Source organism: Notamacropus eugenii, chromosome 5, assembly GCF_028372415.1.
Source record: "Notamacropus eugenii isolate mMacEug1 chromosome 5, mMacEug1.pri_v2, whole genome shotgun sequence".
Taxonomy (NCBI): Eukaryota; Metazoa; Chordata; class Mammalia; order Diprotodontia; family Macropodidae; genus Notamacropus; species Notamacropus eugenii.
This window is the reverse complement of record NC_092876.1, coordinates 433,723,332-433,748,745: the sequence shown is the minus strand read 5'-3', so window position 1 is coordinate 433,748,745 and position 25,414 is coordinate 433,723,332. Positions and strand designations below refer to the sequence as shown.

The 25,414-nt window shown below is 39.3% G+C and overlaps 1 long non-coding RNA gene across 2 annotated transcripts in view; it reads right to left on the bottom strand.

Moving 5' to 3' along the window:
• Positions 1–224: 224 nt before the first annotated feature.
• The window catches only part of LOC140507156 (uncharacterized), a 73,292-nt gene continuing 48,102 nt past the window's right edge, over positions 225–25,414 (bottom strand). For both annotated transcript variants that reach the window (XR_011968215.1, XR_011968216.1), the window contains exons 3-5: positions 24,290–24,398; positions 22,714–22,941; positions 225–8,093 (exon numbers count right to left, since the gene is read on the bottom strand). This is a non-coding gene — a long non-coding RNA (uncharacterized lncRNA). The remainder of the gene's footprint in view (positions 8,094–22,713; positions 22,942–24,289; positions 24,399–25,414) is intronic.

Sequence of the window (25,414 nt, the reverse complement as noted above, 5' to 3'; positions counted from 1 at the left end):
ATGATTGTCTTGTTTTATTTCAGATACTGAATTGTCAATTGATAATTTTAATAAATGCTTTTCACCAATGCCAAATGATGATTTTTGAAAAATTTTCTAATAGCCTCATAATTACTTCAGACTTTCTTCCCAGCATTGTATTAGCATCATTAAAGCAAAATTAAATTATTTGTTTCAATTGTTCATTATTAAATTCACAATCATTTAAAGGAAATAATAATGAATTGAAAATATCTTCTACTTTGTTTAATACCAGTTCATTTAAAGTAAGAAATAACATTACTGGTACAGAAACTGATCAAACAGCTCACTGTTTATGTTTAACAATCTGCTTACAAAATTCCTGAAAATTTAACAATTGGCTTTTATGAGTCGGTACAAACAGTACACCACTGTATGACCCCAATTCCCTTTCAGTAACCTAGTACTTCATATGAGAGGATCAGAGACCTGACCTTGAAGCCAGTGGAGAATGGTAGATGCCAGAATTGGTATAGCAATCTAGCTGGTACTCTTAAGCTGGCCTTTTCTAGTATTAGTTGGACCATAGCTCCAGCTCACAGCTCACAATAACAAGGGTTCCAGAAAAGTGTTCTAGAAAGTTCCAGTACCCATTAGACATTCAGGAATTGAGACTGATTTGAAATCCCTCCTCCGTTTCTGCTGTGAGGGACTTAAGGTGACCGAGAATGCTACCTTGGGTGAATGGAAGAATGATATTGTCCTTTACAGAAATAGAAAAATTTAGGAAGATGGAAAGAGTTTTTTGGCGAAAAGATGATGTTGAATTTTTAAATTATTTTAGTTTTCAACATTCACTTCCATAAGTTTTAAATTTTCTTCCTCTCCCGCCCCAAGATGGCATACAATCTGATGTAGACTCTACATATGCATTCCCATTAAACATATTTTCACATTAGTCATGTTGTAAAGAAGAATTAGAATGAATGACAGGAACCATGAGGATAAAAACCAAACAAAACAAAAAAAGAAAATAGTCTGCTTCCCTCTGCATTCTGACTCCATATTTCTTTCTCTAGATATGGATGGCATTTTCCATCATGAGTCTCTTGGAATTATTTTAGGTCCTTGCATTGTTGAGAAGAGCTAAGTCTGTCAACCTCAGTCATTGCACACTGTGGCTGTTACTGTGTACAATGTTCTGGTTTTGCTCACTTCACTCAGCATCAGTTCATATAAATCTTTCCAGGTTTTTTTGCAGTCCTTGTTCACCATTTCTTTTTTTTAATATTAATTTTATTCATTTTCAGTGTTCTACAATCACTGCCATATAACTTAGATTTTTTTCCCCTACCTCCCCACTCCCTCCCTGAGACAGCATACAATTTTATATAGGTTTGATACCTACATTCCTATTAAATACATTTTCACTATAGTCCTGCTGTGTAGAAGAGTTACAATGAATGGGAGAAGTCATATTTGTCCACTATTTCTTATAGCACAATAGTATTCCGATGTTGTTGAATTTGATATGTCTCTGGGACATGCAGTTGGAAATGCCCAATAGGCAATTTATAATGTGAGACTGCAGTTCAGGAAACTGGATCCAGAAATATTGATTCAAAAATTATTTGCAAAGAGATGATAATTGAACCCATAGAAACTGATGAGATGAGGGGGGGAGGGAGAGCAGAGGAAGGAAGAAGAAAAACGAGATAAGAGAGGAGAGAGAGAAAAAAGAGAAAAAAAGAGAGAGAATCGGCGTATATCTTTAGTGAGGAAATTTGACCCAGTTAATTATTCTGGAAAGAGAGAGTGAGTAGAAGCATCCAAGCAGGTAGAAGGAGAACTAGGAAAAAGCAATGTCATGAAAATCCAGGAAAGAGGGAATTCCAAGGAGGGTGTGGTCAATATTATAAAGTGCTACCCTAGAATCAAAAAGGATGAGGACAGACAAAAATCCATCACATCTGGCAATTAAGAGGTAATTGATAAGCTTAGAGAGAGTGGTTTCAATTGAGGGATGAAAGTGAAATTCAGACTGCAAGGAATTCACAAGTTAGAGGGAGGAGTGAGGACCCAGGTGCTCGCAGCATTACTGGAAAAATACTGATGTTAAATGATGAATTTTTGTTTTAGGGAGAAGTATGAAGGTATTAAAAACATTGTGTTCATAGGGATGTTACTAGATTCTGTTCTAAACATTCTATGGTTCTTTATTGCTAAGCATTTCTTTTTTTTTGAGGGAATAAGCCACTCATTCTATACCTCATTTGTGTTCTGTATTGGGACTTCTTTTACTTCACCTTTCTGGGACCCTAGACAACAAATAAAATTTGATTTATTCACAGGAACCCAAGGCAAGGAGGGAGGAAGGAAGCATACAGCAGGGAGTCTAATTTCCCTATAGAGAAGAAAATCAACCTGAGAGCAATGGACATGGAGCAAACCATGAGGGCAGGCAAAGGATAGGCATTGGTGTGGGTCATCAGTCCTAGTGGCCTCAGCCAAGCAGTTCCTTGCTAGCCCCAGTGCTAGAAGTGCTTAAAAGACTATTGAAACTCGAGATGAGTGATGAGTTGAGAAAAAACAACCTGTGGTTGTGATCGGTGTGCCTAAGTGGCCTTGGGGAAAAGTTCTGAAGAACAGGAGAAATGCCATTAAACAAGAGATAGAAAGTGAAAATATTCTGATTTTGCAAGAGAAATAAAGTGGATGGAGTCTAAATTATAGGCTGATGAGCTTGTCTTTGATTCCTGGAAAAGTTCTAGAATTATTATTAGAGTTGTTGAGAAAAAACATACTGGTAATTGTTAAGAACCAGTACGAACTCATTTAAAATAAATCATGGTCTTCCTTTTAGGATGGGAATCCTAGAGGGTTAGATCAGGAAAATGCCAGACATAGTTTACCGGGATTTCAGCCAGGGATTTGACAGAGTTTAACATGCTGTTCACATGGTCAAGAGGGAGTGATGTGAACTTGAGAATAACACAGTTAGGTAGATTCTGGATTGATTGAACTCACCCCAGAATGGTGATTAATGGATCTGTCAATATGGCAGGAACTGAGTGCCACAGAGCTCTCAAGTCCTTCAGCTCTATTCTGTTTCCATTATTATCAATGACTTGGATGAAGACTCAGATAAAGTGAATAGCAAATTTGCAAATAACATGAAGTTTAAAGGAAAAGCTAGCCTGTTGTATTATACAACTGGGTCCCCCAAAATATCTCAATAGGCATGTTGGGTCAAATCTGTAACATTTAATTTAATAGAGATAAACGTAAAGTTTACTTGGATTCTAAAATCAACTATTAAGTACAAGATTAGAGAAAAATAACTAGATAATGGTTCATTTGAAAGAAATTTGGAATTTTCAGTGACCTGCAAATTCAATACAAATTAAAAGTATTACATATCAGTCCAAAATGCTAATAAAATTTTATACTATATTAATGGAAGAGCAAAGAGTATAGCTATGTTTTGTAGGGAAGCTAGGCAAATGGTTGCCAACCCCATCAGTTCTACTTAGCCCTTTACAATCTTCTATTCTTGACATTACTTGAATGGAAGCAACTGAAAGAACTCTTCTCTGCACAGCTTCAACTTCTTTGCAATTTTGCTAAGTGGAACTCCTGAGATGATGTGTAGAGACTCAAGTTGGCATTCAGGTATATGAGTTAAAAGGAATTCTCTGTGCCATGATTTGAATAAAGGTTTTGATTGAGAGAGTCCTAGTGAGAGTCTGACTGAAAAAGATGGACCTAAATGCCTAACAGTATTTCTGCTTAACTGGCTGGGTGTGTCTGGCTGGAGTCTGAAATCATAAAAAAAATAATACCTTGGGTTATGAACTTATAAAACTGATAAACCCTACCCTAATAGACGGAGAGTATGTGTAGTAGCAGAAGACCAGAAGATGACAGAAGAGGGTAATAGCAGGCTCATTGTACATATTTTACCCTTACAGGTGGGATGTACCCAAGGGTTCTGTCCTAAGACCACTCCTCTTCTCTCTCTACACTTTCTCCCTTGATGATCTCTTCAATTCCCACGGAATCTACTACCATTTCTACATAAATGATTCCCAGATCTCCATATCCAGCTTTTGTCTCTCTAGAGTGATAATCCTCTCAAACTCAATATGTCCAAAATTGAATTCATTCTCATTCCCCTTAAACCAATTGCTCTAAGATTCTCTGTTTTTCTTAAGGTCACCACAATTCTTCTGGTCACCCAGATTAACAATTTTGGAGATATCCATTACTCTTTACTCTCATTTACTCCTCATAGCCAACCGGTAACCAAATCTTGTCTATTTTACACTCTTAGCATCTCTTGCAACTGTCTTCTTCTCTCTATTTATACCATAGCTATCTAATCTAGATCCTCAGTACTTCTTTTCTGTACCATTGACATGGCCTCCTAATTGGTTTCCTTGAATTCAGTCTCTCTCCTCTTCAATTTTTCCTCCCTATAGCTGCCAACTTATTCCTAAAATGCAGGTCTTACCATGTCATTCTTCTGATTGAGAAACTTCAGTAGCTCTCCATTGATTTTATGTTTACATATAAACTCCGTTGTTTAGTGTTTGAAGTCCTTTACGATCTTATTCAGGACTACCTTTCTAGGCTGATGACATATGGTCACTTCTCACATATATTATGCACCAGCTGGCCTTCTTGTTCTTTGTTGTATACAACACACCTTGTTTCACCTCTGTGCCTTTGTTTGGGCTGTCCTCCATGCCTTCAGCTCTGCTTTAGCTCCCTCCAGGGTTCAACTCAAGTGCCTCGCCTCTCTCTCCTCTCCTCTCCTCACCTCTCCCTCCTCTCCTCTCCTCTCCTCTCCTTTCCTTTCCTCTCCTCTCCTCTCCCCTTCTTCTCTCCCCTCCCCTCCTCTTCTCCCTTCCCCTTCTCCTCTCCTCTTCTCTCTTTCTTCTCCTCTCCCCTCCCTTTCTCCTTTGCTCTCCTCTCCTTCCTGTGTTATATTTGAAGGAATATAAAATCTTTACTTAATTATGTAAGGAAGATCATGCATATTGCACACCCTAATTTGGGAAAGCCCACTACTGAAATCTAAAAGGTAGATTTTAGGCTAGGCACCCCCTCCCATGTACAAGGGACTGATGCTATTGCTTTAGGTAGTACAGGAAATTTTCCAGTATGCAAAAACATCTCCTCCCTACATGGTCACAGGAAAAGGAAGGACAGATAATGGGAGGAAGGGGAAGGAGGAGAACAAGTATTTATTAGGTATGTACCATGTGCCAGGCGCTGTACTTTACAAATATCTTGTTTGATTCTCATAACAACCCTAGCAGACAGGTGCTATTATGTTTCCCATTTTCCAGCTGAGGAAACAGGCAGAGGTTGACTTGCCCAGGGTCACATAGCTAGTATATATCTGAAGCTAGGTGCACTTGGGTATCTTGTCTCCAGACCCAGTGCTCTATCATGTCACTTATCTGTCAAGATCCAGGAGCATCAACATCCTTCTTCCTAATGCTATGGATCAGTTTCTTCATAACTTAGTCTAAACTTTAAAATGGAAAGTCATTTACATAAAATACTTTGTAAATTTATCAGCTTGTATAACCACTACCCAGAATTTAAAAGAGGAAAAATTACAAAATATAACTCATGCCACATTTCCCATTAAGATTTTTCCCAATTTCACTGTAACTCAAAAAAGAAAATTTATACCAGCATATTTACTATGTGACATCAGAATTGAAAAGACATGTAAAAATAAGTGTGTTCCCATATAAGACACATTTGTCCACATGGACATATCTAAATGTATGGACATGTAGCTCATGGGTGGGTGGAGTAGATAGATATCTATGAAATCTGACCCAGTCCTCTCCAAAGGAGACTGCAATTTTTGCCCTAAGGGGAGTAAGAGAAGTTTTAGGTACTTTCTCCATCTTTTACTCATCTCCCAGAGGGATATCAGGTTAGAATTATGCAGATCTCCATCCTCAAATATTGCTGTTCTAATAGTATTAGTGGGTGAGAGGGAGTTTCAAAATAAAGCTATTTCCCTGGTCATTCTTAGGGAAGTGGTAGCCCTAAGCTCATAACCACCATCTTGCTCCTTCCCTTTAAAGAGTGGTCACCCAAAAGACCATCACAAATAGCAAATGGATAATAAACCCATTTATCCAAGCAAACAGCAAATTAAAAATGGAGAAATTTGACAGATTAGAAAATTCCAGAAAGCACACAAGATTAAACGATCTCTTTAGCTGGGAGTGAGATGAGATTTCAGCTCAGACCAAGAAACAGGGCCTGTTTTGTCCAAAGGAGCCTCTAAGGAAGCAAGTTGGAAATCAGGGACCCGGTGAGAAGCCAGCTTCTGCATGTCTACAGCTTCCAATAGCCTTTTGATGTTCATGCATCTCCATCCTAAAAATGCTCTGGAACTGCTGATATCTCCATCCCAAGAAACTCTGGCTCTAACTCTGCCCCTTATGCAGGTATACAGTATTACCGCAGCATTCCCTCCATCAATTAGAAATCCCATTTCATTCTATGGATGGAGCTGCATGCAAAATGCCCCAGGCTTGGTTGGAAGTTAAGTTACAAAATAAAAGAACTCCCCAAGTGACTGGCCTTTGCTTAAATCTAGCCAAGTCTGAACCTCCAACTCAGTTCACAACTTTTCTTTTGCCAAGGAAATGAAAACTCCCTGGAACTGTTAGTAAAGGAAAATTATCCTTTACTCTTTTCCAACGTCATAGTCCTAAAGTGATGAAATGTACATTCTTGTTATAGCATCAGTACCATTCCTATAGATCTAGCTGTTGCTACCTGGCCAGAACTCTTAAATCTTAAGATCACCAGGATCCCCTCAGAAATCCTTTACTTGCTACCTGAAAGCTCATGCTACACTGTAATGCATCCTGGAAAAATTTTCCCATGTCTTGGTACAGCATCCTGTCCCAGCAAGTTCTTACCTGCTAGCCAGAACTCCTAATGGTAGAAAAAGGTAGGGGTCATCCATTCCTGTCATGTTTCCCTCTTTCCTGGGTTCCTGTGTGATCTCCTTGTTTAGTGGATACCTTTCTCAGGCATGCCTTTCTGACATGGCATCACCAAGCAGCTTAGTCCCCCTGCTTGGCACTGCGGTTTCATATCAGTACTGTTATTATCAAGATTTGTGTTCATTATGTCTGGCCTTTGCTCTTTGATCCTTGAATGTGTTCCATCCAGATAAAAACTTCTTCTAAGAGGAAAATGAGCCTGGCTCATTCTATATGTAAAAAAGTCCCTTGTGTAGGTGAGAAGCTATCTTTGTGTGTCTTGAAGGGAGGCAAAATAAACATCTCTAGCCTCTTCTCCCATCCTTCTCAAAGGGAGGCTTTGATTCCTGCCAAGAGGGAAAGCAAGAGATTGGGGCCAGAGGCCACCTCTCTGCTCTCCTGAGAGAGAGGGTGCACTGGGCTGGAAGCATATCTATCTGTTCCCTTAAATAGTATTAATAATCCAGGGAATATGATCAAGGTCATGTTATCTTTTGATGACTTTGTCATTTGTAGAGGAGACCCCAAAGCTCTCTCTCCAAGACTTAATCCCCTTTCCCACCAACTACCAGTTCTTCAATGAATATATATAGCAAACAGAAAAGAAAACACTTATCCAAATTGGTAACAAAACAGAAATCAGAGAAGTTAAAGATAGGAGAATATATACCAGACAAAAGAGAGTAAAGTAGCTCTCCCATCATGAGAGAGATAACTCAGCCCAACCAAGAGAGAGGTCTAGATCTTACCCAAAGGGAAATTCCCCAAAGTCTCTAATGTAACCAGATGGGGACAAAGAATGATGGAGAGTGTCAGCTCCTCTAGTCTCTGCCTGGAATCTTTTCTTTTAACAACCTGAAGTGAAGTTGGCCTCTTCATCTTCCTTCTCAAAGCTGGAAGCCAGAAACCCCTGAAGTAACTCAGAGTTTCAATAGTCTTGAAGAAGAAGGAAGAACTCTGGAGCTCTGCCACTCTTACCAGCTGCCACCCTGTCCCTCTCATAGGGCAAGGCCTTTATCTCCACCAATAAGGAGAAAATCCTGCACTGATGGGTAGAAACTCTTTGCAGTCTCATCCAAAGACCAGCTGAGGCAAGTCCAAAACCTGTAGGTATACAGTATAAACACAAACATCAGTGCTTTAAAAGAACAAGGATGATTTTCCTGGTGTCCCAGGCAACCACTTCCAGTACCACTGAAACCAAAATAAAACAAATGCACATTCATAGTACATGCAGACTTGACATGGATAATTGATATCCCACTGCTTGCCTTCTCAATAGGTGGGGGAGGGGTAGGAGAGAATTTAGAGTTCACAATTTTAAAAGGTGAATGTTAAAGAAAATTACTAAATGTATTTGGGAAAGATATAATAAAAAAAGAATGAGAAAAAACAGTACATGCAGTAGACATAGCACTGTACTAAGCATTGCTTGCAAGAATATACAGTGACAACATGCCTCACTACCTACAGCACATGTAATACATACATATATCAGAAGTACATACAAATGAATAGAAGGAAAGCATATGCTTCAAAAGGTGTTTTGTAATGGTTGTAGTGACCAGAGAAACTGCTAATGTCTCTTTATAAAAACAAAAGTTGTACATGGAAATGTGTTTTGCATGATGCGTATAACTTATGTTAAATTTCTTGCCTTAGCAATGAGAAGGGAGAGGGCAGGGAGAAAAGGAAAGAATTTTGAACACAAAATTTGAAAAAAAAAGTCAAAATTATTTTTACATGTAATCGGGGAAAAATAAAATATTAAAAATTTTAAAACCCCAAGTTGGAGAGTAACAGTTTTTATTGTCATTCTCTACAGAACAGAAGAGAAAATGAGTTTAACATGATCTATGAGGAGTTTGTGGAAAAGACAGAGAAAAATAGAAGGAAGACTTCTTTTTTGAAAAACTATATTAACTTTTATTTTATGAAGCAAAATTATGAGGAGAAGTTTTGAGGAGTGACTTGGAGGTCTCTATTCTGTGTGATGACTTAGGAAAATCTGGAGAGATTTTTCCCATCATTAGTGCTGAGAAGCTGGAGAATACAGAAAGAAAAAAAAGATCTGTCTTGAGAAAACACTTTTAATCTTTATCTTTCAAAGAAGATGAAGAAAATTCTTTAAAAGGGACTGTATTTGGTATTTTGAGTGAATTGAATGGTGGAACTGTGCCTTCCCAGATAAAATATTATAATTAGTTATACTTTCCTGTTGCTAATTAAATTGCTAATAAATTTTACAGCAAGTAGCTTTCATACTGAATTAATCCTAAAAGATTAAAGAGTTTGACATATTGAGAGATATGGACGATTGCTTATGGCAAGAAAAGTTTCTTCAGTTTATTAAATAAATGCTGTTTCATAAACCAAAGTGGGAGTTCTCAGATAATGGGAGATAAATGTGGAAATTTTAGTAACTAATGAGGAAATATACAAGCATACCTCACACATGAAGTCCTGTTTCTTTGTGTGTAGAACTTTATCATGTACCACACAAAAAGAGTAAGTAGAAATGAATTGCCTGTGATTTCATTTTAGTAGAAATTTTTCAATATAAACTCGTTCTTCCTTCCTTATGTGATTCTGTTTGATGGGTACCACTGTATCTTAATTTTTTATCCATGCTTGGATATTGTATAAATACAAAGAACAGAAAGAGACTGGTATGGGTGGACCAGGAAGGGGAGTAATAAGGCTGGAAAGATGCTTGAGACTAGGCTGTGAAGGGCTGCCAATGTTCAACGGAGTTTATATTGATCTTGGATATAATACAAAGCCACTGGAGATTACTGGAAAATGGGGTGAAGTGGTCAAACATGACTCAGAAATATTACTTTGGCAGCAATGTGGAGGCTAGACTGGAGAAGGGGAGAGACTAGAAGCAGAAAGGTTAATCAATTAATAAATTAATTAAAGGATTATTGTAATCGTCCAAGTGAGAGGTGCTAAGGACCTGCATCAAGGTTGTGGCTATGTGAGTGAGAAAATGGGACAGAATGGGGAAAAGTGTAGATAGAAATGACAAGATATGACAACTTATTAGATATATACAGTGAGTGAAAGAGAGGAGGCAAGGCTGAAACTGAGGAGACAAACCTGGGTGACTGGAAAGGTAGCCGTGCACTTGACAGAAAAAGGTAGACTCAGAAGATGAATGGATTTGTGGGGGGAAATATAATGTGGACCACAACCCATCTATACCTATTTCTATTCATGTGCTGCTGAAAAGAAATGGAGAAAATCATAAGACAATGTGGATTGGGTCCACTACAAATTTATCTTACAAAATCTCAACTGGGTCCTCCATGCAGCGAGATAATCTTCCATCTCCCTAAATGATTCAGTAACCAACTCATCACCAAGATAATTCCAAACTTTTTCATTCCTCCTCAAGCATTCCTTGGCACCCCTCCCCAGAGTGTCTCAGTTGGGGACCTCACCTCATACTTACTTCTATGTAAAAATTTATACCATTTGGTGAGAGCTTTCTCTTCTCCTTTTCTTGCCTCCTCATCTCACATCCCTTACATGTCTTTCTCCTTTGTCTCCTCATTTATTCTTGTCTCACACAAAGTAATCCTTCTGTGTGCCAAGACAAACTTTCTACATGAACTTTTCATTACATTCTATCCCCACTTCTCTAGCAAATTGGTCCCTCTATTATCCCCATTCTCACTAATCTTCAACCTCTCCTTAGCTGCTAGCTGCTTCCCTGTAGCTACAAGCATATGTATGTCTCCCTTTTCTTAAAAAAAAAAAAAAATCCTCACTTGATCCAACCATCCTGGATTGCTATCATCAGCTCTCACAGGTTCAATGAGCATCTCGATGCAGATGATTCTTAGATCTATTTAATCAGTCTTAACTTCTCTCCTAAGCTCTAGTTTCATACCACCAGCTGCCTATTGATCATCTTGAACTGGATGTCCCATAGATATCTCAAATGTGATAGGTTCAAAAAAGACCTCATTATCTTTCCTACCAAACCTTCCCCCCTTTCCAACTTCCTCATTACTGCTGAGTCCTCCCAGTGACCCAGGCTTTCAACCTGGATGTCATCTTTAATTCCTTTCTTGCACTCATTTCACAGATCCAATCTATTGTTCCTCCCTTCCCAACATTTCTCCTATATGTCTTCTTCACTACATTTAGATGTCAAAGTGACCTTCCTAAAGTTCAGGTCTGACCATGTTATCTCCTTGAGGGCAGGTGTTGTGTTTTTGTCTTTTTATCCCCAAGCGCTTAGTACAGTGCTTGTGTAGAAAGAGAGAGAACTGTGTTGAGGGTTGTTGTGTGGCTTGAGGGGAGACAGAATAGACATCTCTAGCCTCTTCTCCCCTTATGCTTCTCCAAGGGAAACTTTAATTCCTGCCAGGAGGGAAAGCAGGAAGTTGGGACCAGAGGCCACTCTGCTCCTCAGAGAGATGGGGTACCAGGCTAGAATTATGTGCCCTAAATATTATTAGTCTAGGGGATATGATTGGGTTCAATCTAACTTCTGATCTCTTTGTCATTATTATTGGAGGAGTATCCAAGATTTGACCCATTCCTGTCACATGACAGTTCTACAATGAACACATGTAATGAATAGCAAAGAAAATCCATTTATCTCAAATCATAGCATAGCAAAAAAATTAAAGATGGTATACATAGGAGAATATATACCAGACAATGCAGAGTGAAGAAATTTGCCCTTTGAGAACAAGGCTACTCAGCTCAACCAAGAGAGAGAGTCCTGGATCTCACTCAAGAGAAAACTCCCTGACGTCTCTACTGTAGGTAGTTGGGAATAGGGACATGATGGAGAGTGCTGGTTTCTCTCATGATTCCCCAGAATCTTTTCCCTCAGCAATCTGAAATAGAGTTGTCTTCTTCCATCTTCCCTCTTGAAACTGGAAGCCTGAAGTACCAGAAACTGGAAGCTCAAAGAAGACTTGAAACTTGAAGAATCCCAAAGGGTTCTAAGTCAACTAGAGTTCTCAATAGCTCTCAATAACTTCATCCCACCCCTCATGTACAGCAGGGCATTCTCTACACCAATAAGGAGAGAGTTCCATGATCATAGTCTTTGGATAGGGGTTACACTTGGTTGACTGCTCGTTCCATAGGACTCACTCTGTCTCACCCAAAATGAAAAGAGTAGTAGGGATTCTTTCTCACTGGTCATTGCTTCTGTATGTAAAATATGCCCTCCAAAAGATTCCTGATGGAGTCAGGAATTAATCTTGGGGTCAGGGGATGGGTACAGGTATCTTAGTTGAGCTACAACTGTCTTGAGAAGCTGATGTTTGTGGGAGAAGAGAGTGGCAGCAGGGGGAGAAGGTAGAGAGGGGGATTATTGGGTGGAAAATGGGCTATGTTGAAGACAAGCTCTTGGTTGGTTTTCGGGAGAGGGTGAGATGATATTCATCTCCCCACTATCTCTTTGATCATATATTCCTTGAAGTCATGCCATTGCAGCCCAGGAGGCCAGAATCTTCTCTGTAGAGACCACTGCTCTACAGTATTAGCAAACCAGGTTTAAAGATCATAACTTTAATCCATCAAGGAAACTTATATCCCTAGAAGACAATTTCATAGTATAGAGATGTAGCCATTTAAAAAGGAATTTAAAAAGGAAAAAGTTAAAAAGGACAATGGTTAAGTGTGAACATAAATGAGCCCACTTTTCAATTGCAATTTTGAGTTCATTTTTACACTGTTCCTCTGTCCCTACACTTCCCTGTCTCTGCCCCCACCCCCACCTCCCAAAGTAATACGTAGGGTCAACTATAAGAATACTTATATTATCAGCTCCCTAAAGTTAATGAGCTATGAGGACAGTCTTTTGCTATGGTCATGAGCTAAAGAAAGGGCTGTCTTTTAAACCCCTGGATATGGGGAATCAAGAAATCATTTTACTGATACCACTTCTATTTCAGCACTCTTTATAAAAGAGTTCACTCAGGGCATGTTCTCATGCAAATGGCAACTTTGTGTGACTGGGACAGTGGATTCGATTGTAATTCATTCAATGACTGTGATGACAGCTGTCCTTTGGAGGACAGTGAGGACGTGTGATAATGATTCTCTGTTACATACAGACAAATCGATTCAGGACTCACAAGAGATGTCAAATTTATTAGTCAAGCCACAAAAAACTTAAACTCAAAGTAGTATGACAATAAGTAGCATTTAAGCAGTTATTTAATTTGTATTGTCTTAGAATACTGTGCCCTTGTAGCCTTGGCATAATAAAAGATTTTATTTTGTATTTGAATATGTCTTTTACTTAAATTCTTTAAGACAAGGTGATATAACCTCACATTTGTTTCAATGGCCAGTATGGATGCTTCTTTGTGACATAGTAAATGAAATGCCATTTGTCTCCAGGCATTAATGACAGGCAGACAGATTTCAGTTTTACTGTAGCTCTATACAATTCATTTTAAAATCCAAAAAAATAGCCAAGTATTTTCAGGTGTGGTCCAACGAAAAAGAGGGCAAAACTGAACACATTGGGTTTTCAGAAAAGAAAATTAAATCATTTGTAGACCTTTAAATCATTTGTATTAGGAATACTCCAACAGGTTAATACATGGAAGATAAACTTCTCCCAGCTCCTATTATGAATTAACTTTTTAAGATTTTAAAGTTTTTAATTTTTATAAAAGATATTAATTTTTAAAGATTAAAAATTTTAAAGATCAATGCTAAAGCAGGCAATTAGTGAAATAGCATTTATATAATCTTTATTCTATCTCAAAGATCAATGTATTCTCTGGGGAAATCTTTAGTCGGTAAATATAAAAAATAAACAAAAGGAACAAATAAAGCTTCGACCGTGTGTCAGGCACTATGCTAAATATCAGGGATACAAAGAAAGAGAAAAGTTAGTGCCTGCTCTGCTCAAGGAGCTCATAGTCTAATGGGGGAAACAATAGGCAAAGAACTGTGTACAAAGAAGCTCTATCGGGTCAGGAGGTGGTGCGCTGGACAGAGCACCAGCCCTGAAGTCTGGAGGACCTGAGTTCAAGTCCAGCCTCAGGCATTTACTAGCTGTGTGACTCTGGGCAAGTCACTTAACCCAATCGCCTCCAAAACAAGCTATATATAATAATGGCTGGCAATTACGTACCCCTTTTAGGTTTGCAAAGGGCTTTATAAATAGTATACTTTTTTGGCAAGCACACATTTTGCAAAATAGTATGCCATATTTACAAGCATATGCAATACAATTATACATAGTGATATCTTGGCATCTATTACCACTGATAAGATAACTATATGCCTTCAGCATACATGCCATGCCATGGCTGTCCTGACCCCCTCCCCAAAGGCCTGTCTCCTTTTGGCAGTACCACAAACTTCAGGCCTTTGTCCTCCCATAAAATTGAACCTGTCAATATACCCTAAAGATGAATGCTAATTGTAAAAACCAATCTCTATCCAGAATAACTGATGATGAAACAATTCTCTCCTTAATAAAGAAGTATGGCATTACAGATATGGAATGTCATATTTGTTAGTTTATTTCTTTTCCTTAAATATTTTTTGTGTTATAGTGGAAGGACAGGGAAGTTATTCTGTGATACAGAAATGTTTAAGTGGTGTGAAAACTGAGGTATCAACAAAACTTAAGAAAAATACTTTATGTATCATTTACCATTAGTTCAACCTGAGACACAGATTGTGGAAGGGACTTTATCACTGTGTACCTGACTAGCACTATTTGGTTCTGCCAATGGCAGTGAGGTGGTATGATGGATAGAATGGCAGACCTGGAGTCAGAAAGACTCACCTTCCTAAGTTCAAATTTGGGCTCAGATACTTACTAACTCTGTGACTCAGGGTGAATCACTTAACCCTTTTTGCCTCAGTTTCCTTCTCTGTAAAATGAGCTGGAGAAGGAAATGACAAACCATGCCAGTATCTTTGCCAAGAAAACCCCAAATGGGGATAAGAAAAGTTGGACAGGACTGAAAACGACTGAACATCCAAGATTACACCAATAGTACATGTCAGACTTAAGCTCTCCCTAAGCTGTAAAAGGGCTATCTATCATTTGTGACTATTTTTTTCTTGATTGTCTAAGGATTGTTGTGGATTATTGAATCAGATCACTGCTTGTTTGCCCCCATTCTACTCTAAATCTCTCCTGTTCCTTGAATGGTGCAGGTAGTTCACAAATGTGTGTTGAACTGAATAGTCCAGATTCTCACCATATTTCCTAATTCCCCAAGTCTCCATTGGCATTTAGAACAAATATTTAATCAAATTAACAGAAGTTTAAAACACTTAAGGATCAGTGACTTTTGGTGGGCACCAACTCTAATTGCCTTGTCCACAGAACCACCATCTTTCATCTCCTAACTCACGTGACTTCATTCTACCTAGCCTTCCAAGTACAGACAGGAGGAGGGTAAGGGTAGGCAGCAGACAGAATGTTGGGAGATTCACCTGCCCCTCCTCCCATGGAGTAGGCTATGAATCAATTTGCTTTGATACAAGGACTCTGTTCACGTCCGCTCCTGCTCCAAATCTGCTTCAGGTACTCCAATCCTCTTCTTACTTGCATGACTGCTAATCATTTACTGCTCATCAGCTCACTTTGCTACATTTACTGTCTTTCTATATCTTTCTGCATCAAACTCTATACACTGATAAGGGCATTCAGCTTCTTTGTTAGAATCAGGGTAGGTCAGAGTCTGGAGGGCTTTTGTAGGTGGACTCTCTTCTGGTCTTCCATTTCATTTTTTCTTCTTTTCACCTTCAAAAGTCCTACCCTTCTCTGATGTCTTCCTTTCATTCCTTATCCTGAACCCACCTCTGGCTACAAACCAGAAAGGCGAAATGGATATGAACCCCTCAATGGACAGGACTGTTATATGACTCTTGGATTCTCTCTTCTGGTCCTATATTATGATTGTGACCCAAGTCACCTTTATCTTAAAATGGAATCTTTTTCATCAAATCAACTCCTTTTAGGATCTCATATTTCTTCATGATTTTTAATTCTGAATCTCACACAGTGAATGAATGTCATATGAAATGATAACTTTTACTGGTTTCAACTTTTCCAGCCATTAACTTTGAGTGACCACTTACATTTGGGGTATGAGAGTTTAAAAAGGAAGGTTGAATCAGATTTCATTATGTGATAAGAATTGTGAAGGCCTCAGTTATATCTTCTCTCCCTTTGTCATGTTTGAAGAATTCTACTCAGACTTAGCACCCTGGTATTTTCTCTTTAGGATCCTCTGAAAGGCCTGAAAGTCCTTTCTCTCCTTGGGAAATCTCCTCTGTAGTTCAATTCTCAATTGCTAGGGCAAGCTTTCTTTAGTACTTAGCCAACTCTTTTCTCTGCTGCCAGAGATAATGGTCCTTCCAGAGTCAATTGGCTGACTCTCTGTATCCACTTCTGTCTGATGAGTGTATATCTGCTCTCTCCAATATGCCTTGAACTTTCTCAAACTGCCTACCTGCAGGATCTTCTGTCTCCCTCTAGGTGAGTAGTTCCACAGCTAGATGTTATGCAGGGTAGGAGAAAAAATTGCCCCCTGTCCCCCAAGAGCTGAAGGGCTGGGTTCTTCTCTGAATGCCAGCTTCTTCCTAAACTTCCAGAGCTGACTCCTCCCAGAGCTGACTGGCTTTTTTTATCTTATAGACTCAAGGAACATAACTGATTCAGTCAGTCACTAGATGTTCCTGTGTGGCGTCAGTTGCTTTCATTCAATGGTCAAGGCTCTATTCTCTTTTCAGGTTGATCAATGAACTTTTTCCTACCTTGTGGGACTAGGCGAAAACTCTTTAACATCTCCTTTATATATACATTATCTAATAAGACTGAAAAAATTAAAACATTTTTAATCAAGAATTAACCCAGGTTATCAATGTACTCTGTCCCAATTCATGGGATAATTAGGATCACGCACTAAGACCTAGGAAAGATATTAGAGGTCATTTAGCTCAACTTCTCATTTTACAGATGAGGAAACTGAGGCCCAGAGAAGTTAAGTGCCTTGACTACAATCTTTACTTACAAGCAGTTTAAAAAAATAATAAAATCAAGTTTTTCTGACTCCAAATCCAGCACTCTTTTCACCGTACCATGCTGTTTCTAAGTCATACTCCCACTTTGTTTGAGAGCAGGAGGCAGGTATATGGCACAGTGGATAGAGCGCTGCTCCTGGAGTCAGGAAGACTTGTCTCCACAGCCTCAGACACTTACTAGCTGTATAACCTTGGGTGAGTCATTTAACCCTGTTTGCCTCAGTTTCCTCATCTGTAAAATGAGCTGGAGAAGGAAATGGCAAACCACTCCAGTATCTTTACCAAGAAAACTCCAAATGGAGTCATGAAGAGTCAGACATGACTGAAGAACAACAACAAAACAGAATAAATGCTATATAAGTTACAATCAATGCCCAGCAACTTGGGGAGAGATTATCCATGCTATGTCTTATCCAGGTCTTTTCCATCTCCATCTTGTTTTGACAGCTTTAGGAACATAGCGGAATTCATTAGAATCTGTACCAGAGAACGAACACAGAAAGGAAGAAATCCAAATCCTTCTATGCCTGGTATTGATTGGCAATCAATTGTCTCCTCTCCTACTCACACCTCTAGCATTTAATGTACTACAAATCAGTTAAGTCTGCTTTGACAAAGGATATTCCTTTGAAAAGTCTTATTTTTTAAAATCCACATATACTTTCTTTACTTGAAGTTAGGGGTATTCTGGAAAAATGTGAAATATCTCCATACTAAAAGTGTTTTACATTTTTTTGGAAGCTTGAATCATCCATTTATGTTTTTCATTTTTACTTTATTGCATGGTTTTTTCACTTGAATTTATGCCACTCTATAGAACGGAGTTCAACTAGCAGCTTACATGGAGCTAGCTTATGTGTTCTCTTGATTAATGTTTGGTGATACTAGGTAAAATCCATTGCTTGAGGCTTTCCTCCAGTTCTCTAAATAATTGAAAGTTGACTGTAATAACTGTAATAAAAGTAGGTGCCTCCCTTTTCCCCTTTTGTATACCTTGAGTAAAAAGATGGTAGTAATATGCACTACAATGATATTTCAGTTAATTCATTTTTCTCTTTCCCTCTCCCCATTTTCTTTCTCATGCGCTTCTATAAGTTCTCACCACATTCACTCATTGCTTAAGGTATTGTGAACTTGTAAGATCCTTCTAGAGAGCAATCTGACAGTGTACAATAAAGGTGACAAAAATAATCATATCTAGTAATATAATTACCACATAACCCGATTGTATGAATTGCTGATAATGTACCTGAAAGTTATAAAAAGAACAAAAAAGAGCTATTCAAAGATTACTATAGGAGCATTTTGTATAACTGGAGGAAAAAACTAGATACATTCTAAATGTCTAACAATAAAGGGAGTGGTTAAATAAATTATAGTACATTAATGTAGTAAGATAGTATAATGTAATTAAGACCTACAAGTATGAAGAATATAAATAAGTAATTTAAAAGAATGCAAAGAAATTGTGTTTATTTTTTTAAAAAGGCAATCAGGGTTAAGTTACAAAGAATTAAAAGGGTTTCATGAAATCATGTGAGACAATAAGAGAAGAACCCAAAAATCAGAGGATATACTAAGTACAACAGTATTAAAGGAAAAGTGAACAAGGATGAATGAAGAAAGAATTCTTAGGAGGACTTGCATTCTCTTCATCTTTCAATCAGTTTTGGGTTTGGTCCATTGTGGGATATTGCCCTAAAGCTCCTCTACTTCCCACTAAACTCAAGGATGCCCTAGTATTTGTGTAGATGATGCCTATATAAGGGCTGCTGGATTCTGTGGTGATGTCCTTAATCAGCCTTTCTTTGAAATGATTTCTGAGTGCTTTCATCACAAAATATGAGAAATAATTCCTTAGGACTCTGACTCTATTCCAATCAGTATTGACTAGTTTGATATTTTACATAAATCATAGAGGTTCTTATAGTAGACCTCAAACTTTAATATAATGTTCACTACTTGTTTATCAGTTATGATGCTTACTTGTGCAACCACAGGAATGCTTAAAGAGATATCTCCATCCTGTTGTGCTCAAATTCCATGTCTAAAGTGGTTGGGATGGATTGGTCTGGGGGGCGAAGCCAAGATGGTGGAGTAGAAGGACACACTTCTAGAAGCTGTCCTTCCAAACCCTATAAAATACCTGTGCAAAATGACTCTAAACAAATTGTAGAGCAGCAGAAGCCACAAAACGACACAGTGAAAGAGATTTCCAACTCAAGGCAGCCTGAAAGGCCAAAAGGAAAGGTCTATTACAGGGGGAGCAGAGTGGAGCACAGCCCAATCTTGGCTGCACAGTGGCAAGGACAGGACAGGAGCCGGTTTGAAGGCGCCACAGGCAGCAGCTGCAGGACCCAGATTCCTCAACCCGCAAATGCCAAAGGCAGCTTCAAAGGTCAGTGAGAAGGCAGTGGTCTAGCTCTGGCCCCAGGCAGGGGCAGCTTCCATTGCTGGAGCCCTGGCCTAAATACCTGGGAGAATTAAGCAGCTGATCTGGATCTCAGCCCTGAATAGCGGCCCTGGGGTGAGGAGCATTGGCTGGTATGTTGGAGCTGGTGGAGGCTGTGGAGAGGGAAACTGGCTCACAGATCAGAGCCCAGGCCAAGAGAGGAGTAAACTCCTCTTCCTTGATTATGCCACTTTGGAGGAACTGAGAACTTACAGGTCCCCAGAGTATACCCTTCTCTTGACAAAGAACTCAGAAGTCAAGTAACTGGCTGGGAAAATGCCCCCAAAAGGGAAAAAGGATAAGACAATAGAAGGTTACTTTCTTGGTGAGCAGGTATTTTCTTCCATCCTTTCGGATGAGGAGGAACAATGCATACCATCATATGTGTTCATCCTTTGTTGCCAAAGAAGACCATGCCATCAGAGAAATAATGACATGACTTGCACTTGACTTTGTTTTGAGTGAGGGAGGGCTGTGCCGGTCACCAGTCTCATTTTTCCTCCAGAGTCATCTGAATCCAGTGACCAGATATTCATCAGGATGACTGGAGATGACCCAGGATAAGGCAATTGGGGTTGTGATTTGCCCAAGGTCACACAGCTAGTGTGTCAAGTGTCTGAGGTGAGATTTGAACTCAGGTCCTCCTGACTCCTGCACTGGTGCTCTACCCCCCTGCACCACCTAGCTGTCCCCACATACCATCAGAGGGAGACCTAAAAGTCAAGGCTTCTGCATCCAAAACTTCAAAAATAAATATTCCCTGGTCTCAGGCCATGGAAGAGCTCAAAAAGGATTTTGAAAATCAAGTAAGAGAGGTGGAGGAAAAACTGACAAGAGAAATGAGAGCGATGCAAGAAAATCATGAAAAGCAGGTCAACAGCTTACTAAAGAAGACCAAAAAATGCTGAAGAAATTAACACTTTTAAAAATAGACTAACCCAAATGGCAAAAGAGACCCAAAAAGTCAATGAGAAGAATATTTTGAAGAGCAGAATTAGCCAAATGGAAAAGGAGGTTCAAAAGCTCACTGAAGAAAATAGTTCTTTAAAAATTAGAATGGAGCAGATGAAAAAATAATGTCTTTATAAGAAACCAAGAAATTACAAAAACAAAACCAAAAGAAGGAAAAAAATAGAAGACAATGTGAAATATCTCATTAGAAAAACAACTGACCTGGAAAATAGATCCAGGAGAGACAGTTTAAAAATTATGGTGCCACCAAGCCATGATCAAAAAAAGAGCCTAGACATCATCTTTCACGAAATTATCAAGGAAAACTGCCCTAATATTCTAGAACTAGAAGGTAAAATGAATATTGAAAGAATTCAATGATCACCTCCTGAAAGAGAGCTCCTAGGAATATGGTAGCCAGATTTCAGAGTTCCCAGGTCAAGGAGAAATATTGCAAGCAGCCAGAAAGAAACAATTTGAGTATTGTGCAAATACAATCAGGATAACACAGGATCTGGCAGCTTCTACACGAAAGGATCAAAGGGCTTGGAATATGATATTCCAAAAGTCAAAGGAACTTGGATTAAAACCAAGAATCACCTACCCAGCAAAACCGAGTATAATACTTCAGGGGAAAAATGGTCATTCAATGAAATAGAGGACTTTCAAGCATTCTTGATGAAAAGACCAGCGCTGAATAGAAAATCTGATTTTCAAACACAAGAATCAAGAGAAGCATGAAAAGGTAAACAGGAAAAAGAAATCATAAGGGACTTACTAAAGTTGAACTGTTTACAATTCTACATGGAACGATAATATTTGTAATTCTCGAAACTTTTCTCAGTATTTGGGTAGTTGGAGAGATTATACACACGCGCACACACGCGCGTACACACACACACATACACATAGACAGAGGGTGAGTTGTATAGGAAGGAATGATATGTAAAAAATAAAGCTAAGGGGTGAGAGAGGAATATATTGGGAGGAGAAAGGGAGAAATAGAATGGGGCAAATTATCTCCCATAAAAAAAGGCAAGAAAAAACTTTTTCAATGAGGGGGAAAAGCAGGAGGTGGGAGGAAAAAAGTGAAGCTTACTGTCATCACATTTGGCTTAAGGAGGGAATAACATGCAAACTCAATTTGGTATGAAAATCTCTCTTTCACTACAGGAAAGTAGGGGAGAAGGGGAGAAGTGGGGTATGGGGGAGATGATAGAAGGGAGGGCAAATGAGAGGAAGGGGTAATTAGAAGTAAATACTTTCGGGGAGGGATAAGGTCAAAAGAGAGAATAGAATAAATGAGGGGGCAGGATAGAATGGAGGGAAATATAGTTAGTCCTTCACAACATGACTATTATGGAAGTCTTTAGCAAAACTACACATGTGTAGCCTATATTGAATTGCTTGCCTTCTTAGAGGGGATAGATGGGGAGGGAGGAAGGGAGAGAAGCTGGAACTGAAAGTTTAAGGAATGAATGTTGAGAATTATTTTTGTGTACCTGGGAAATAAGGAATATAGGTTATGGGTTATAGAAATCTATCTTGCCCTACAAGAAAAGATAGAAATAAGGGAAGGGAGGGGTGTGATAGAAGGGAGGGTAGATTGCGGGAAGGGGTAATCAGAATGCATGGTGTTTTGGGGTGCGGGAGGGGAGAGATGGGGAGAAAAATTTGAAACTCAAAATCTTGTGGAAATGAATGTTGAAAACTAAAAATAAAAAAATAAATTGGAAAAAAAATAAAGTGATTGGGATGGCTTGATAGTTTAGAAAGTCCCCCAATTTATTTTGTGCCTCTGGACCATTCTCTCTTGTCCAACATGAGCAGGTGACCATCTTATGATCATTTAGTCAGTGGAGATCCTTGCCTCACCTTACCCAAGACTCCCCCCCCCCCCATGCTGATACACCATATTTTTGGCTGATACATCATTTTTGGCCTTCAGAGCAAAGTCTATCAACCAATTGGATTCTGTATTCTGTGTAGTCCCTCTAGAGTGATTAGCTATCAAACCTTATAAAAGTGAGGCCCTGGAGGAAGGGGGCATCTCAGATTATGAGGAAGATCTGAGGTTCATTTCATTAGGGACACATGGACCCGTTAATAAAGTGCAATTGGTTCAGAGCTCTGCCTCAGTTTCTTTTTTTGTAGGTTGGACAATTTTAAACTATACAAGAGTAATCCTGGATCTTTTACTGAATGGTCAGGAATCTGTGAGATAGATTCTGTGAGTTGTGCCTCAAATGCATCCCATGTCCCATTCATGCATTAAGAACATACCTGTCCTCTTGCTGAGTTCCATCTTCAATCTATTCTTCAACTCTTGTGGTACTAGGAGTCCTAAAAGTCAAACATCTCAGGATCCAGTTCAGACAGTGAACAGTTGGGCCTCTTGCACTGTTCACTGGGAACATTTGCCTCTATCCTCATGTAAGCCTCTGTACAGTTTGCATGGGTGGCCAAAGTATGCAGGTATTGGGTTCCAGCTTGTCACTTGCAGTATCCCTGCTAGGATTTTGAAAATAATAGAATTAATGTCAATTAGTGATGACACTTCAGTGAGTTTTGGAGAGTTTGTATATATCACAATGTAATGTTAAGGGAATTTGAAGATCTTTCTTAATAGGCTCATGTGACCTGTTTCGAGCTCTGGCCCAGTCCACAGCCTGAGTCACATGGCATGGTGGAGGAGCTTTCTGAATGGGTGGAGAAGGAAGTGAAAGTGAGGTGGAGCTGAGAGAGAGCTGAGGTAGAGCAGCTAGTCTAAGTGAGAGAGGGAGTGATTTTGCCTAAGGGAGCTTGTTTGTGGGGAGGCCTGATGGAGGGAAGGTGTGGGGATGACTGTGCACCCTTTATTGGTAATGTGTACAAACTTTGTTGTTATCATGATGGAATTGACTTTCTGGTATCAGGATAAATACCTTGGTTTTGTCTTTGAGGAAGAGAGTTTATATTTTGCTAATTTACAATGGAAATATGCCTGCATATCCATAGTAGCTGCTATGGCTATTGCATTGGTGCTACACAGGTTCAGAGTGTCCACTTTTCCATTGACACTAACAACTTCCTTAGGAAATTTCAAGCTCACCAGGTATATCCCAGGTATGGATAGTCCTTATCACTCAAATTCAAACTATCCAACTATCTCAAGTTCAAACCCAGGTAGTTTACCCAAATACCTGTTACAAAAATATTGGAAAATGATGTTCACTTGAGATTCACCATTCAGAAAGGCATTGCAATCCACATTTTCAATTTGTACTATCACTTCTGCACAAAGCACATGAGTCCAAGTGGAATATTTGTTTAGTCATCACTTGTTTAGCCATGAAACGTATAACTCTTCATGATCCTGCGAACCATATAGTCCACGGGATTTTCTTGGCAAAAATACTAGAGTGGTTTACCAGTTTTTCCTCTGGTGGACTTAAGGCAGAGATTAAGTGACTTGCCCAGGATCACACAGGTAGTAAGTACCTGAGGTCAGATTTGAACTCAGATCTTCCTGATTCCAGGCCCAACACTGTATCCACTGAGCCTCTTAGATACCTCTTAAATAAAATAGATCCATAGGGAATTGAAGATGAAGTCAGTATGATTGTCCTTGTGGCCCAGGGTAACATCTTTCCTTGGTTTTCTGAAGCTGGATCAGAAGATTTTAACTTTGTTGTGACCAAGGCTGTATTCTCTTTGCCAGCACAGTCAACATAAATACGCTCATCTAAGCTACCATTCTAACAAAAGGCGGACCAGTTATTCCAATGATTACCTGATAGAGGTGGCTTCCATGCTTTCCATTACTTTGATTCTCCACCTCTCCAAGGACAATAGGATTGTACACTACTCTGTCTCTCACCTGATTTTCTCAAGTTCTGTCATTGAAGGTCAGCACTGGGGAGACTGCTGTCTTGCTTGGCGCCTGTGGTCCCAATTTGAGAAATCCTGGAGCTTGCTGAGGCTGAGCCCTGTGGATTATAACAATTCTTTTAAGTTCAGGAATACCCATCTCACTTCAACCATGGTTGGCAGTACTTTCTCTGTGTGCATAGATCTGATGACATCAGCAGCATAAGGGTTATGTATGGACCAAGCCCCAGAACAGTCTCGGCAATGGAATTTTTCTTGTATTCTTAGGATTCACAGTTCTCTGCACATTGCTCTACTCTGTGGGGGAGTTCAATAGGCTTTTCTTTTTTGTGCTGCACAGTATTAAAGACAAAATTATCATAGGGCCTTCTGATCTGCCCCTTCACATAAAAAACTTTTGAGCTAAAGTTTGTATATATTCTTGCCAGGTAGCATTTGGCCTTGCCTCTTATGAGACAATCCATTTTAGGCAACAGCCTCACCACTCTGTCCGCCTCAGGGACCTGTCGGTGTTCTAGCCATACTCTTGCCTGTTGAACCCAAGTCTCCCAGGATTGTTCTTCTGGGGCACAAAGTTCATGTCCAAAGAAAATGCCAGCTTGGGACCAATTGCATCTGTATACCACAGAAGGTAACCTGCACCTCACTCATACATGGAGTAGAATGCTTGGGTATAATTGTGATATTCAAACTCTGTTGGTGATGAGGTGCTTGAGTGCCTGTTCTTGGACTCCAGTTCCAAAGCCATCTTTCTCCCTAGCCTCAAAATACTATCTCTTGCAGTTTCTCCCCTGCCCAAGGGCACTATGCCTAGCAATTACTCATGAGTGGGTCCCAGCAAGACACTTGTCTCTCTCCCTGGTACAGTAACAAATTGTACCAGTATGAATTATTAGTTTGATCTGGCTCATAAAGATATCCTGTACCCACTGGACTATCTATACCAACTCCCTCCCTCATTATATGCATCCTTGACTCCTCATTATGTGTATCCTAGACTTTAGACATATGCATACTCCCTATACCCATCTTGTCAAACAAAACACTGATGGGTGGCAGACTGGGCAATTCTCAGTTAGCCCTGACCACTAGTTAACTTAATTCTTAGTAGACC